The following is a 14933-nucleotide window of genomic DNA, read 5'->3' on the forward strand; positions in this document are numbered from 1 at the left end:
GCCACCCAAGTTGGTGGCCATCACTGCCTCCTTTGGAAGTGAACACTGCATTTTAACAATGTGCTGTGTGAAGACACACAGTCTTCAAACAAAAACATCTTGGAGGTCCCGGGCCACAGGGAGGTTAGGCTGGCCTCAACCAGAGCCAGGGCTTTTTCGGCTGTGGCCCCGATCTGGTGGAACGCTCTGTCACAAGAGACTAGGGTCCTGCAGGACTTGACATCTTTCCACAGGGCCTGCAAGACAGAGCTGTTCCGGCAGGTCTTTGGCCAGGGCACAGCCTGACCCCCTCCTTTGGTAATCCTCATAGAACTCTAGCCCAATGGTTGCCATTAATTTGATTCTGAATTGATTTCAGAATGAATTGATTTTAGAATGTATTTCAATTAATTGATTATGATTTTATGTAAACTGTAATACTTTCACTGTTGTTATCCGCTGGAGAGGGCGAGATATAAATAAATTATTATTATTATTATTATTGCAAAAAAGAGGACGCCATGAAGCCATTCAAAGCAAATAAATGCAATTTGTACCCCTGAGAAACAGGATGTGTCCTGGAAAAAGTCTAGTCCCCTTGTGACCACGGAGCAGAAACGAAACTCCTCCTCCTTCTGGAACCAAATTCACACTATTATCAAATTCTACTGGGGGCTGGGTACCAAACAAATGTCATGGTTGATGTTTCGGTAAGGGGTTCTACGCGGGTCTCTGTACTGCATGGTGGTCCTTGAACGAGTGTTGACCTTTTTATGGTCCCTCCTCATCAACATTTAACCCAGACCTTTTACAGTTTGCTTTAAGGAAGGGTCGGAGCTCAGCAACAGAGCATCTGTTTACATGCAAAAGTCCCATCCCTGGCATTTCCATGTAGAGCCAGAAATGTCCCCACTGAAACCCAGGTAACTTCTGCCAGTCAGTGTAAGACATACTGAGCTAGATGGCTCACTGGTCTGATTCAGTATAAGACAACTTTCTGCATTCCTACTGGCAACCTACACCCAGCCAAATTATTGCACAGGAAAGTCATGTTTTGTCAGTGATGAATAAAGCCAAACATGTATCTAGACGTCTGAGGAAAAGTGTGTGTGTGTGTGTGTGTGTGTGTGTGTTCCTATTGTGCCCTAAAATAGCATTTTAATGATCTTCCTTTTTGTTTTCTTTCTTTAGAAAAAGGAAAGTTTGACTCGACACTGAACTGTAATTGTGCATACCACTTCTTTGACTTTCAGCTACAATGCTAATAGAATTGTATTAGTTTTGAAATAACTGAACTGAATGGTTCATTAATTTTTCACCTTAAGCTTAATGGGAATTTGACAGTTTTATGCTGTGAACAGACACTGCAAGAAGGGCCGTGTTGTCTTCCAGGAAATTATAAATTACAACAGAAAAGGGGGGGAAAGCATGTTTGTGCTCAATCAAGAGTTTGGCTTAGTCACCCTGGGTGCAAAATGAGCTCCGTATACAATCTAACAGAGTCAGGGATCCTGTGGCAAGATCCACTGGGAAGAGCAGCACAGGATGCAGCAGATCTCTGGCTCAGTCAGTTGATTCCCACTCAGTTGGCTAAGCCAAAGACAGTTGAGCCAATAGCATTGTAAGTACGCAAAAAGGGGTGTTTCAGGGGCATGGCAGGGGTGCAGCCAGACCGGGGGGTACGGGATGACTTAGGTTGGATTCTAAGCCCTTTCAGCTCAGTCACAGAACCTGGCATAGAACACTATTTCAAATGCTTGTTTTCCATCTGCCAGGCTTAAGCAGAGCACCACCAGCAGTCCCGCTGCTGAACAGGATGTGGATCAGGTGTAATTTTATGCTGCCTTAAATTACACTGGCTTGCTTTAGACCCCCTTCATGTGCACACGACTAAATAATCTTCTCTGGATTTGTACACTGCAGGTACTCTACATCACTGGTGTACTACCATAGGCCTAGGTATTTATATTTATTGAATTCATTCATTTACTAAATTTATTATTTATTAAATTTCTAGACCGCCCTTCATCCAAAGATCTCAGGGCATGTCACAGCTTAAAAATACAGAATAAAAACTCAAAATACATAAAAAAGCAAGAACAAGAATAAAACAAAGCAATAATCCCTCTCCCACAAACACGTTTAAAAGGACGTAAAATGCTAATCAGCCGAAGGTGTCGGGGGCCACCTCCCCACCCTGACCCTCCCAGGGGGAAGGAAGAGGAAGACGGTATAGATTTACAACAGGGGTTTGAGGGAGGTCACAGCTGAGAGGCAGATGAGGGGGAAAGTTGGGAAATAATGAGAGAGGAGGAGCAATCAGAGCTGGAGCAGCAGCTGGCTGACACGTTGTCCCTAGAAAGCATTCCAGACCCACCATCTCCCAGAACCTGGTGAGCCTTAAAAGTAGGAGAGCAAAGAGCTCAAAGACAGAGGGCACTTAGCAACACGCGTAGAGGAGGTGACGATGAATGAGGATGTGGGAGAGACAGGGGTGGCGGCGATGAACTGGGGACAACACCATTATCCAAGAGGCTGGGTGCTACAGCCTCTCTCTTTCAAGTTTGAAATAAAAAAGGACTGTAAGAAACCTTTCCTTGTCTTTTTGTGCCAGTGTGTTGTAGTGGTTAAGAGCAGTAGACTCATAATCTGGTGAACCGGGTTCATGTCTCCGCTCCTCCACATGCAGCTGCTGGGTGACCTTGGGCTAGTCACACTTCTTTGTTGTAGGGGAGGAAGGGAAAGGAGAACGTTAGCCGCTTTGAGACTCATTCGAGTAGTGATAAAGCGGGATATCAAATCCAAACTCTTCCTCTTTATACCTTCCTGGGCAACCAGCCGGTAGCCTCTCACAAAAGGCCCCTGTCTCTACAAATACAGCAGTCCTACAGTTCTACTTCATCCCCAAAGGTACGTATACTGATCTAGAGCCACTTTAACACACCACTGTAAAACACTCCACATGACACCATTGGCGAAATAGTGAGCTATTAATTCCTCATTCCTTTGTCAAAGGGGCAAAAAAATGGCCTGTGGTTTCGCAGAGATGGGGTGGGGAAGATTAACTGGCTCCAGCACGGGCAAGGCAGCTGTGGTCCTCAAAAGACTGTCAAAGATTTCAGCTGAGAGAGAGGGAGAGGGTTTCAAGGAAAAGTTGACGGATAGCGAGTGGGTGGCCCTTTCAGCAAAGCAGAAGGAAGGCATGTAGGCGTGTGTAAATGGAAACACTTGAGTTTGCGTGGAGTAAAGAGCAAAATGGAGAAACATGCAAGTTAGGAAACGACAACATGGATAAAGTTAAACTCAAACATTCTGCTCTGTTGCCAAGGCACCCGTGAGCAGAGGCATGGCCATCTGCCAGCTTGCTGCGTGCATCTTTATGTAATGGGTGTCGTTAATAAACAAATTTGAGAACATCCCTAGGTTTCAGTGTAAAAGGGGGGGCTGGGATGAAAAATGCAAATGAGACATAATGTAAATCTTAATCTAAAACCAATGCCCCCATGGGCTGAAAGAAGGGACCTCCGTTTTGCAGCTGCCTTTCTAAATATACTTCCAAAGATGCTTCTCTTTTTTGTTTTTCCTGGAAGCTGAAACGAGCTGTTCTGCCCACTGTGATAGCACTGAGATGGGAGCTGGTACGACATGTGGTTTTAAAAAGGGCGCATTTAAAAACCACATATTGATTTGAGGCATGGCAGAGAGTGAAATGGGCATCTTTCCTGGGGCGTTACCTGCTTTTATGGCAGGCAGAGTGTTTAGTACACAGCTGGAAGACAAAGTAGCCCCAAAAGATGTTTTTTTTAAAAAAATAAAAATAAACCCACTTTGTTTAAAAAGCATTCAATTCATTCATCCCTATTTTCCTTTGACATTTCCTTCACTTTAGTGAGACAAATGTCTATTAACAACAGGCAAGCACCTTCTGTGTGCTGTTTTTGATGCCTGCTAAAAACGTTTTAGTTCTGGCAAGGCTACCCAGACAGGAAATTTTATTATGTATATTTTTTCCTTTTTCTTCTTTTTCAAAAAGGCTGCTGATTTTACCTGTGTTTTGATAATCCTGTTATGTCTTCTGCTTTTAAAGTCTATGGATTTTATCAACATTTGCTTGCGAATGCTTTATATTCTTTAATGTAAACAGCTTAAAGCGTGTGTGTTTTTATAAAAAAGTGGTGTATAAATTCTGTCAAGTAAATAAAATGAAGAGTTATGGCCGCATACTGGCTAAGCATGTGAGCCGTGAATGAAAAAAGTTCACTATTCGAGCCTTTACCAAGAATTGATTATTTACTTTTTTGCGCAATCGACAGGCGGTTTGGAACAAAATGAGTAAATAGGAATACATAAATACCCATTGAAAACATGCAATCCATTGAACACACAGCAAGAAGTAACCAAATGGCAGATACTAAGAGGCAGCAATCAGGTCTTTCCTGGGGTGCCCTCAGGAAAAACTGCTCCCCACATCTGTAAAACGGCCGTGATAAGGTGATTTGAGCCCATGGCTGTGGGCAGGATTCCTGAATTGCAGTAGGTTGCACTAGATGTTCTTCAGATTTTTTCCAACTCTACAATTCTATTCTGATCTACTACATAGCCTCCAACATTCAACAGATTAAAAGAGGGACACTTCTCACTCTCCCCAACTGACCTTCTTCAATGCTCCCCCCCCCATTTTTTTTGTCCCCCGGCCTCCGCACCACAGAACATTTCTTATCAAAATAAGGGCAAGTCCAACCACCACGACACCAACGGAACACCACACACACACACACCTCACTGTCCTGAGAAAACCCGTAATCCCAATTTTATTTTATTCTTTGGTATAGTTACAAAAAGAAAAGCGCACGCCAGTAAATTTTAGAAAGGGGCAAGATTAGACATAGACACGCAGTGTGTTTGTAAACAAATACAAAACAAGACTTCTCGTGCTCTGCTCCACGAATCCCTTTATTTCCACCCAGGGCAGTCCTGCCCTCTGCCTGTGCCTGAAAGCCAGTGCATCACACAGGGCTGGCCCTCAGCGGCCGTAACCTCTTCTCCTCCTTGCCTGCTCTCCAGCAGCCACTGCAAGCTGCCCAAGGGAGGAGGCTGCCCAAGAGAAGAGGCAACAGGATGTTCCCTCACTGCTGGCTGAGCCCTAGCTGGGACAGATCTGCCTTATTCCAAACTTGCTCATCCTTGCAGACCTTGGGTTTGGATTGTGTTGTAAGGCAGCATCAATGGCAGACAATCTAACAGAAGAGACCCACAAGGACATAAGGAAACCCTTGATGGATTGAGCCAAAGGCCCATATAGTCCATCAGCCGATTCTCAAAAGTGGCCAGTGAGATTTGTAGGGAGAAACCGCAAGCAGGACCATCTCCTTGGCCCAGTAGTCTTTGCTTTTTCAAGCAGATCTCACCCTTCCTTTCCGTTGCCTCTGGTATAGCTTGTTTTATTTGCAATTAGACCACTGCTTAAAAGCCCCCCCCCCCACTTCCCTTTATGCCTTGCATACAGTGACAAATTTGTCATTCACAGTTCCAGTACGGAATGCAGTTAATTTCTCTAAGGAGATGCTCAGCAGATGGCAGTAAGAAGTGGAAGTAAGGGGATGGTTTTAGTAATCATTTGCAAGCTAAATGCTAACTAAATATCAAGGAGTTAGAAGCAAAGAGATGCAGGTTTGTTTTAATGATTTTTAAAAAAGGACCCCGCATAACAATTGTATAGAAAGTGAAACAATACGATTGATGCAAACAATTCCGACAATGATGTATCTCACTACACATACAGGAGATAAGCATTATAACCTATGATTTCTACATATGCATCATGCAGTTAAAGCAAGCGTAGGAGAAGAAAGGAGGGAATTGGCATCCTGTGAGTGCTTAGGTAGCAATCCTAAGAATAGGAAACCAGCATAAATTATACTGTCTTAAATTAAGGCAGTGTAAAACACCTCAGACCTAAAGTCTGCTAGGAAGCAAGGCTACTGCTGGCTAAGCCGGCCTAAGCCTGACAGAAAACAAGGCTTGAAAACAGATTTTGAGTTGCAACACCCTTTTGCCAGCTTAATTTGCCCCAGATTAACAGAACATGTGAATGGAATCAAGATCCAGCCTAATCCCCCCTGGCCCTGGCTCTGCCACTCCACCCAAACAGTGCCAACCCCCCCATGAGACAAGGTGAGGCAAGCACCCTAAGCAGTATGACTCACTGAGGCAGGAGATCCAGATGTTGATCTTTCTACACACACACACACACACACACACACACACACACACACACACACACACACACTTCTGAAGAAGTGTGCATGCACACGAAAGCTCATACCAAGAACTAACTTAGTTGGTCTTTAAGGTGCTACTGGAAGGAATTATTTTATTTTGACACACACACACCATTCCTGATATAGATCTTCCCTCATCTATTCTTCCCTGGCAGGGACGTGGGGCACCATTTTGGGGTCTGATGCCAACATATATTGGGCCAGCCTTGCACTCTGGAGGGTATGCCACTGCAGCTTGTAGCAGATTGTTCTGGCCTGTGCTTGGCTACAGTAAATCACTGGGGGCAGGGGATTTCAGAGGAAAGCAGATTGCAGTATGAAGAATTAAGCACAATCTTAAACTGTTTCTCTACTGCAAAAGCTCACTCAGTTTGGACACTGGAACCTCCTGAACAGGAAGTGGTTCCAGGGCCATTTTTACCCAGGGGTGCAAGGGGTGTGGGGCACCCGGACACCGAATTCTGGGGGGCTCTAGGCGCCTGGCGCTGAAGCCGCCTAAGCTCTTAACCATGGGTAGGCAAACTAAGGCCCAGGGGCCGGATCCAGCTCAACTGCCTTCTAAATCTGGCCTGCGGACGGTCTGGGAATCAGCGTGTTTTTACATGAGTAGAATGTGTCCTTTTATTTAAAATCCATCTCTTGGTTATTTGTGGGACCTGCTTGGTGTTTCTACATGAGTAGAATGTGTGCTTTTATTTCAAATGCACCTCTGGGTTATTTGTGGGGCATAGGAATTCATTCATTTTTTCCCCTTCAAAATATAGTCCGGCCCCCCACAAGGTCTGAGGGAAAGTGGACTGAAAAAGTTTGCTGACCCCTGCTCTTAACTATCTACCTGTTATGAAATACAGTGGTACCTTGCAAGACGAATGCCTCGCAAGACGGAAAACCCGCAAGACGAAAGGGTTTTCTGTTTTGGAGGCGCTTCGCAAGACGAATTTCCCTATGGGCTTGCTTCGCAAGACGAAAGCCCATAGGGAAATCTCCGGGGACCTCTTTTAAATGCTGGTGGTGGGGAGCAAAGCCTTTCCCCCCCCCTCCGGCCTTCAGAAGAGGTCCAGGAAGGCCGGCGGGGGCCGAAAGGCTTTGCTCCCCACCGCCAGCATTTTAAAAGCAGTCCGGGATAGCAGGGAAGCGCTTCCCGCTATCGCGGACGGCTTTTGAAGGCAGGCGAGGGGAAGCAAAGACTTTCGCCCCCCGCCCGCCTTCAGAAGAGGTCCTGGACCTCTTCTGAAGGCGGGTGGGGGGCGAAAGTCTTTGCTCCCCCCTGCCTGCCTTCCCGGGAGAGCGGAGAAAGGCAGCGCGTTTCTCCGCTGTCCCGGACGGCTTTGGAAGGCAGGCGGGGGGGGGAGCAAAGACTTTCGCCCCCCGCCCGCCTTCAGAAGAGGTCCAGGACCTCTTCTGAAGGCGGGCGGGGGGCGAAAGTCTTTGCTCCCCCCTGCCTGCCTTCCCGGGAGAGCGGAGAAAGGCAGCGCGTTTCTCCGCTGTCCCGGACGGCTTTTGAAGGCGGGGGGGGGCAAAGACTTTTGCCCCCCGCCTGCCTTCAGAAGAGGTGCAGGACCTCTTCTGAAGGCGGGCGGGGGGCGAAAGTCTTTGTCCCCCCTGCCTGCCTTCCCAGGGGCTTTTACATCGCCCCGGACAGCGGAGAAGTCCTCTGCTGTCCCGGGGTTTTTTAAAATGCTGGGGGTGGGAAGAAAAGCCCTTGTCCCCCCCTCCCCAGCCTTCAGAAGAGGTCGGGGGACAGACTGTCCCCGGACCTGGTCTGAAGGCGGTTTCCATAGGAACGCATTAATTGATTTTCAATGCATTCCTATGGGAAACCGTGCATCGCAAGACGAAAAACTCGCAAGAAGAAAAAACTTGCGGAACGAATTAATTTTGTCTTGTGAGGCACCACTGTAATAAATAATTTTGATCAAGTTGGAAAAACAAAATACATATATACCTAGGTATTACCGAAACATATACCTACTGTTTCACTAAAGGACTTTCGACTTTGTGTGCTCATTTACCAAAGACGCACTGCACCGGTGGCGGTGGCACTTGTCATTCACAATGGCGGTGCTTGTCAGACTTGGGGGCTAAAGACTCCCCTGAGCAGTTCAGTTTCCTTTTGCTGTTGAACTAGATTTGAACAACAAGGAATGCTTTGTCCTTCATTCTTCTGGAGCCCTGAATACTGGCTTGCTCCTTGAGCCTGCCTCCTGGGCTATCCTTTGGTCCTGCCAATGGTTCCTTGTTCACCTCAGACTATGGCCCAGCCCTGACATGTAAACTGATGCCTGTGACAACATATTATACTGTGCCATTTTATTTTTATTTTTTTAAAAAGATATTTATTAGAGTTTCCAATTTTTTACAAACAAAAGAAAAAACAAACATAAAAATATTAAAAACACTTAAATTTTGCAACTTATTTTCTTGTAACTTATTTCCCCGACCTCCTCATACCTCCCCTTCTTGTATACCCAGTTTAAATTGTTTGTGCAGCAAATCCTTATCTCAACCTCTTAAATTATTATAACTTTAAATTCTTGCTTACAAAAAGAAAGTCGTTTTATCAAAGTTACAGCTTGAAACCACTTAATTTCAATCCAGCATCATTCAACATTCCTTAATTTTACAATATTTTTGTAAATAATCCTTAAATTTTCTCCAGTCTTCTTCTGCCGACTCTTCTCCCTGGTCCCGGATTCTGCCAGTCATTTCTGCAAGTCCCATACAGTCAATCAGCTTCATCTGCCATTCAACCAAAGTGGGTAGGTCTTGTGTCTTCCAATACTTTGCAATGAGTATTCTTGCTGCTGTTGTATATACTGTGCCATTTTATTCCCATGAGACTGTTCAGGGTGAAGGAAAACTCCCTTACTCTGCAAAAACAAACAGCTCAGCTGGTCCAATATATAGCTTTTGAAACAGTATGAAATGTGGCTCTGAGTTTGCCCACAGACACATATGCAGATGGCATATGAAAAGTGGGTTGCTTAGATACTGCTGTTTCTGTTGAACCTTGTTTTTGCTTTCTATATGTCTAGTTTGGTTTATAGGCCAGATCCAAAAGTTGCTTCTCTCTCTCTCTCTCTCTCTCTCTCCCTCTCTCTCTCTCTCTCTCTCTCTCATCGGCTGGAATTGTCAGTTTAGGGAAGACTGTGAAGTTTCTTTTCCTGCAGGCATATTAGAGCAGAAGAACAACATCTAGGGTGATGCTCAGGAAGGGGAACCATGTGGAAAAGGGACACATCTTTAGAAGCACTGCAGAACAGGGGATTTCAGCAGCAGAATTCGGCATAACAAACTTCGCCCACTAAGAGTTAGGATGAATTTGATTCAGGTTGCATTTAAATTTAAAGCTACCTACTTTGCACTTTCTGAAAAGATACACAAATTGAAACAGCCATCCCTTGAAATTCACACATATCCAAATGGTTGTATTCAGCTAATGTTTACTCAGAGTAGATGCGTGGAAATTAATGGGCCTCAGTTAGTCATGGCCATTAATTTCAACGGAGCTACTCGGAGACAAAGTTAGTTGGGTGCAACCCTTAAATTTGCATTTTATTTTAATGTACCCACTTCTAAATGCACTTTGCTTCAATATGAATACACACAATTCGGTAAGTTGTTTGAGTTGAGGATTCTACTGTAAAATTCAGCAAAGCGTGAAATCCAATGGATAATTATTTTCCAAGCAGAGGTGCAAATTAAGTTGGTTCACTTGAAAATGTAGGCAAAGCAAAATTCTCCTCTGCCCCTAGTGAGAAGGTGGTGTTGGAAAAGGAGAAAGCAGAGGCCCTATCCACAGATGCAAATGTAAGACCGAATAAGGCTCCTTTATTTACAGGCTCTACTTTCACGATCTTTTAATGGTTTGTGCTAATTGTACACACAGCATTGTCTTTAGACAGTGTTTTAAAGGACTTAACGGCACATTTTTGTGCTTTTTCTAGATTGTTCAGCTGCAGTTGCACTCATTACACTAGACTATTATAAATTTGTATACACAGGTTTTTAAGACTGTATAGGTTCAGAAAGTGCTTTTTTTTCTTTAAAAATATTTAGGGGTATTCTCATTTTGACTCAAGAAAATCAGCATTTTATAGTTCAAATCAAAAATAAATAAATATAGTAAATGGACAAAAGTACAAAGATTCACAAAATGTTTAGGGGTACCCCTGAGTCCCCCCAGAAGAAAATGACTGGGTTCAGAAATGTGTAAATCGGCATGCTTAAATTATGTTGAGGGGAGGTTATGCAGACATTTCTTTACAGGGAAATGTCATCAGAAACTGGAATCTCCCCCCCTTCTGTCGTTACTTGAAATTATAAATTTACTTTTCATGAAAAAGATGCTATTAATGGAAATTTTGGAATTGTAAACCTTCCCATATTGCTGCAGGATTTCACTTCACAAAATTCAAGGCAGGTCTGGCGGCTCCTGCTCAGGCAAAATAAATCAGCAGTTCCAAAGAAAAGCTGAGTTTCCATAAACAGTAGCAAAATGTCCCGAGTGATGATCTCACAAATCTGAGGTCAAGGTGGCAGTGGTCCTTTCAAGTCAGCAACCTTAGCAACTTTCTCTCTCCCTCTTACATAAGGAAGTTTCTAGGAAATTTGTAACAGCTTGCAAACTGGGGCCACTGGGTAGATATGGGTGACATTTACCCAAGGGCAAATAATAAATTGGTTGATGTCAGTGGCGTGGCGTGGGTTGTCAGCACCCGGGGCAAGGCAAGTAATTTGCGCCCCCTAACCCGTGGATTTGCACCCCCTAACCCTAACCCCCAGATGTTGCGCCCGGTGCGGCTGGCCCCCCCTGCACCCCCATGCTACGCCACTGGTTGATGTGGTGCATAATGAGTAAGAAGATTTGATAAGCCATTGGAAGCTCCTACACATTCCTGATGTGTACAGCTACAGAAACACGAAGCACCCTAAAAGTTCAGGTAGCAGCTGAAACCTATGACGTGCGCATCCTGACACCTCTAAAGCCAGCACTATGTTATGTACAAGCAGGCAATCTTACGTGCCCATAATAATGAGATTTATTATTATTAAAAATAATAAAAACCTTAGAATATACTGCAAGGAGATGAAATGGAAATAGAAAATCTCTAAGAAAACACTGATTGTGACAGCTTTAGGATAGCAATTATTTTGTTTATAGCATGCTGTAAACACTGCGGGGATTCAGAACATCACAAAGAGGGCACGGCTTGCAGCCAACACAGAAGGGAGTTGCAGGGGCTACCAATGCTACTCTGTCTGTATCCTGAAAAGAAAGTGGAAAATAATCACATGCCATGCATAATTTGTTTCTGCGGAAGCATATAAATTTTGGCTTATGATGTTCTTATGGCCATAAACTGACATTACACTTGTAATCGATTTCCCGGTGGCACCAGAACATGAGATTTATTTTGTCCCTCAGCCTTGACTGTGTCAGGAGAACATTACGGAAACTGTCCTGGGTTAAACCATTGATCCGGTTACAGAGATGGAGCTGGGAGAGATCTCAAGGATCATCTAGTCCAGCTGCCTGCTATGAGAAAGACCCCTTACAGATCAGACATTCAGATCATACAGTTCAGTACAGTGGTACCTCGGGTTACAGACGCTTCAGGTTACATACGCTTCAGGTTACAGACTCTGCTAACCCAGAAATAGTACCTCGGGTTAAGAACTTTGCTTCAGAATGAGAATAGAAATCGCGCAGCGGCAGCGGGAGGCCCCATTAGCTAAAGTGGTGTCTCAGGTTAAGAACAGTTTCAGGTTAAGAACGAACCTCCAGAACGAATTAAGTTCTTAACCCAAGGTACCACGGTATTCTGTTCCTACAGTGGTCAGCTTAATATCTCTAAGAAGCACACAAGCTGCCTGGTTGTGAGTGCAATAGCCTATTCCCATGGTTATTCTCTAGCAACTGGCAACCAGAGGTAGCTTTCTCCTCCATGATTGGTGGATATTGGTGGATATTGGTGGCTGTCACCATATTTTGGGGGTAGCGAATGCCATAGTTTATCTTCCTTTTTTCTGTCCTGACTCTCACCATACAGCTTCGTTGAATGGCCCCAGGTTGTTATAGAAGAAGAGAAAATAGGAATGGCCACAATAACATAGCACAAGCTGTACAGTGGTGGCTTTCAGACTTTCTGCATTCAGAGAACCCATTCCACAGTTATCTATTTGTCCAGTTATCCATTAAGCATGCCATGAAGCTGGGTCTTCCTATTGACCTGCATGACCTGAGACTGCAGACTAGGACACACCAAACAACTTTCTGCAACTGCAGAACAAAATGAAATATTTGTGCTGTCTTTCAGGTACTTTGAATGCTCATCTCATTGAAGATCTGCAAATAAACCTTCATGGAACACCATGATTTTCCCAAAATACAATTTAAAGAACATTGGCATGAAGGAACTGTCATTCCAAATCACAAGGACTGTTTTTTAAAAAATGGGAATGACCATATCTCAGTGGTGGGCCACAATTATTGGCAAACAGAAGGTCCCACATTACATCTTGGTCACCTGAGATTATAAGGATTAGGTGGCAGTTATAAGGATCAAGGTCCCCAAGACCTTGCACAGTTGCTTCCAGTTAGAGTAGACCAGGTGCACCTAACATGGTACCCACCCAGTTGCTGTTGGACTACAACTCCAATTATCCCTGATTATTGGCTATGCCGGCTGGGGCTCATGGCAGTTGGGACCCATCTGCATCTAGAGCAAGGTTTGCCAACTTAGGTCTCCAGCTGTTTCTGGACTGCAACTCCCATAATCCCCTAGCTAGCAGGACCAGAGGTCAGGGATGATGGGAACTGTAGTCCAAAAACCCAAGTTTGGGAAACCCTGATCTAGAGCGAACCATGTTGGTTACCACTGGAGCAAACAGTTCATGGATAGATATATTCTTCTCCTCACTGTGGTGTGCTAAGTGGCAGAAGTGTAGGTTTCGTTTGGTTTTATAGAGTGACCAGCCACACACAAAGCACATCCATGCTGCTTCTATATCAGGGTTGGCTACCCAGATGCTTGTTAAATTCCATCACCCTTCAGTTCCATCCAGTACAGACAACAGATGCAGATAACTTGTGTTGTAGTCCAGAAATATCTGGAGGGCCACAGGTTTCCTGACCTTGTTTTATATCCTTCCATGAACAAGAACAAACATATCAAGAAAATGTTCTCTAAATTCAGTCGTCCCCTCCTCTCCTTATATGCATTCATGTGTGTGCGCGCACTTGCGTGTGCATGTGTATGTAATTGTAAACATTTATTAGTTTATTAATGGAAATTCTTGGATGACAAACAGTTTCAAATAATTTTAAACCACGCACACACAAAAATCCAGTATGAAAATATATGCCTCACTGTGAACAGAATTTCCAGCAACATAAAAATAAATTACAGGAAAAGCATAACCTTCATTTCAGAACGATGCAATATTAAAGTCAAAGTAATTTTTACAAGAGATCAGGGTGACTCTAGTTACAACGTAGGTCTATTGGCATTGCTTTACTGAAACAGTTCCCAGACTAATTTTAAATTGCTTGTGGAGTACCAATAAAAGCACATGTGACAACCACCTGTGAAATTAGTTACCAACGCGAATAATAAGCGATTCACTGAGAGAGCAGTTAAAATTTAAAGTATCCCCTGCCAATACTTATCTTTCCTCATCTTTGACTAATGCCAAGTTTGTTTATAGTAGTTCTGCCCTTAAGTTCAAAAGGATATAATTAATAAGAATTATTAATTCGATCGGGACAACGTCCCATCTGGTCCAGCATCCTGTGTTCACAGTGGCTGCCAGATGTCTTTGGGAAACCTGGAAGCAGGATTCAAGACCCCCGGGGTTCCAGCAACTGGTATTCGAAAGCTGTGAAGATAGAGCATGACCATCATGGTTTGTTGTTGTTTAGTCATTTAGTCGTATCTGACTCTTCGTGACCCCATGGACCAAAGCACGCCAGGCACTTCTGTCTTCCACTGCCTCCTGCAGTTTGGTCAAACTCATGTTGGTAGCTTCGAGAACACTATCCAACCATCTCGTCCTCTGTCGTCCCCTTCTCCTTGTGCCCGCCATCTTTCCCAACATCAGGGGATTTTCCAGGGAGTCTTCTCTTCTCATGAGGTGACCAAAGTCTTGGAGCCTCAGCTTCAGGATTGTCCTTCCAGGGCTGATTTCCTTCAGAATGGATAGGTTTGATCTTCTTGCAGTCCATGGGGCTCTCAAGAGTCTCCCCCAGCACCATAATTCAAAAGCATCAATTCTTCAGCAATCAGCCTTCTTTATGGTCCAGCTCTCACTTCCATACCTCACTACTGTAGGCATCAAAAGCCCTCTCTTGCATGAATTTTGTCTAGCGCTCTTTTAAAGCCATCTAGGTTGGTGGCCCTCACTGTCCCCAGTGGAAGCGCATTCCATAATTTCCCCGTACCTGTTCTGAATGTTCCATCACTCAGCTTCATTGGTATGAACCTCCTAATCTCAGTAGTTAGCTACCAAACCCAGATTTTTTTATTATCAGTCCAATTTTTCTAGAAAGAGATGCTGGAGCTCATCATGAACTTCTCCCTTGTTATCTTAGAATGGCAATGGCGCCCACCTGAGAGGTGCCAGAGCTGAACTCTAGTGAGCTCCAGCTGAAAGAAAGCCCAGCTTATTATC

General features: G+C 44.3%; 1 protein-coding gene across 5 annotated transcripts in view; it reads right to left on the bottom strand.

Annotated features, from left to right (window-relative positions):
• Window positions 1-14933, bottom strand: part of NAALADL2 (N-acetylated alpha-linked acidic dipeptidase like 2) — a 659014-nt gene that overhangs the window by 208082 nt on the left and 435999 nt on the right. The window lies entirely within an intron of this gene.

The sequence above is a fragment of the Podarcis bocagei genome, assembly GCF_964188305.1.
Source record: "Podarcis bocagei genome assembly, chromosome: 4".
NCBI lineage: Eukaryota > Metazoa > Chordata > Lepidosauria > Squamata > Lacertidae > Podarcis > Podarcis bocagei.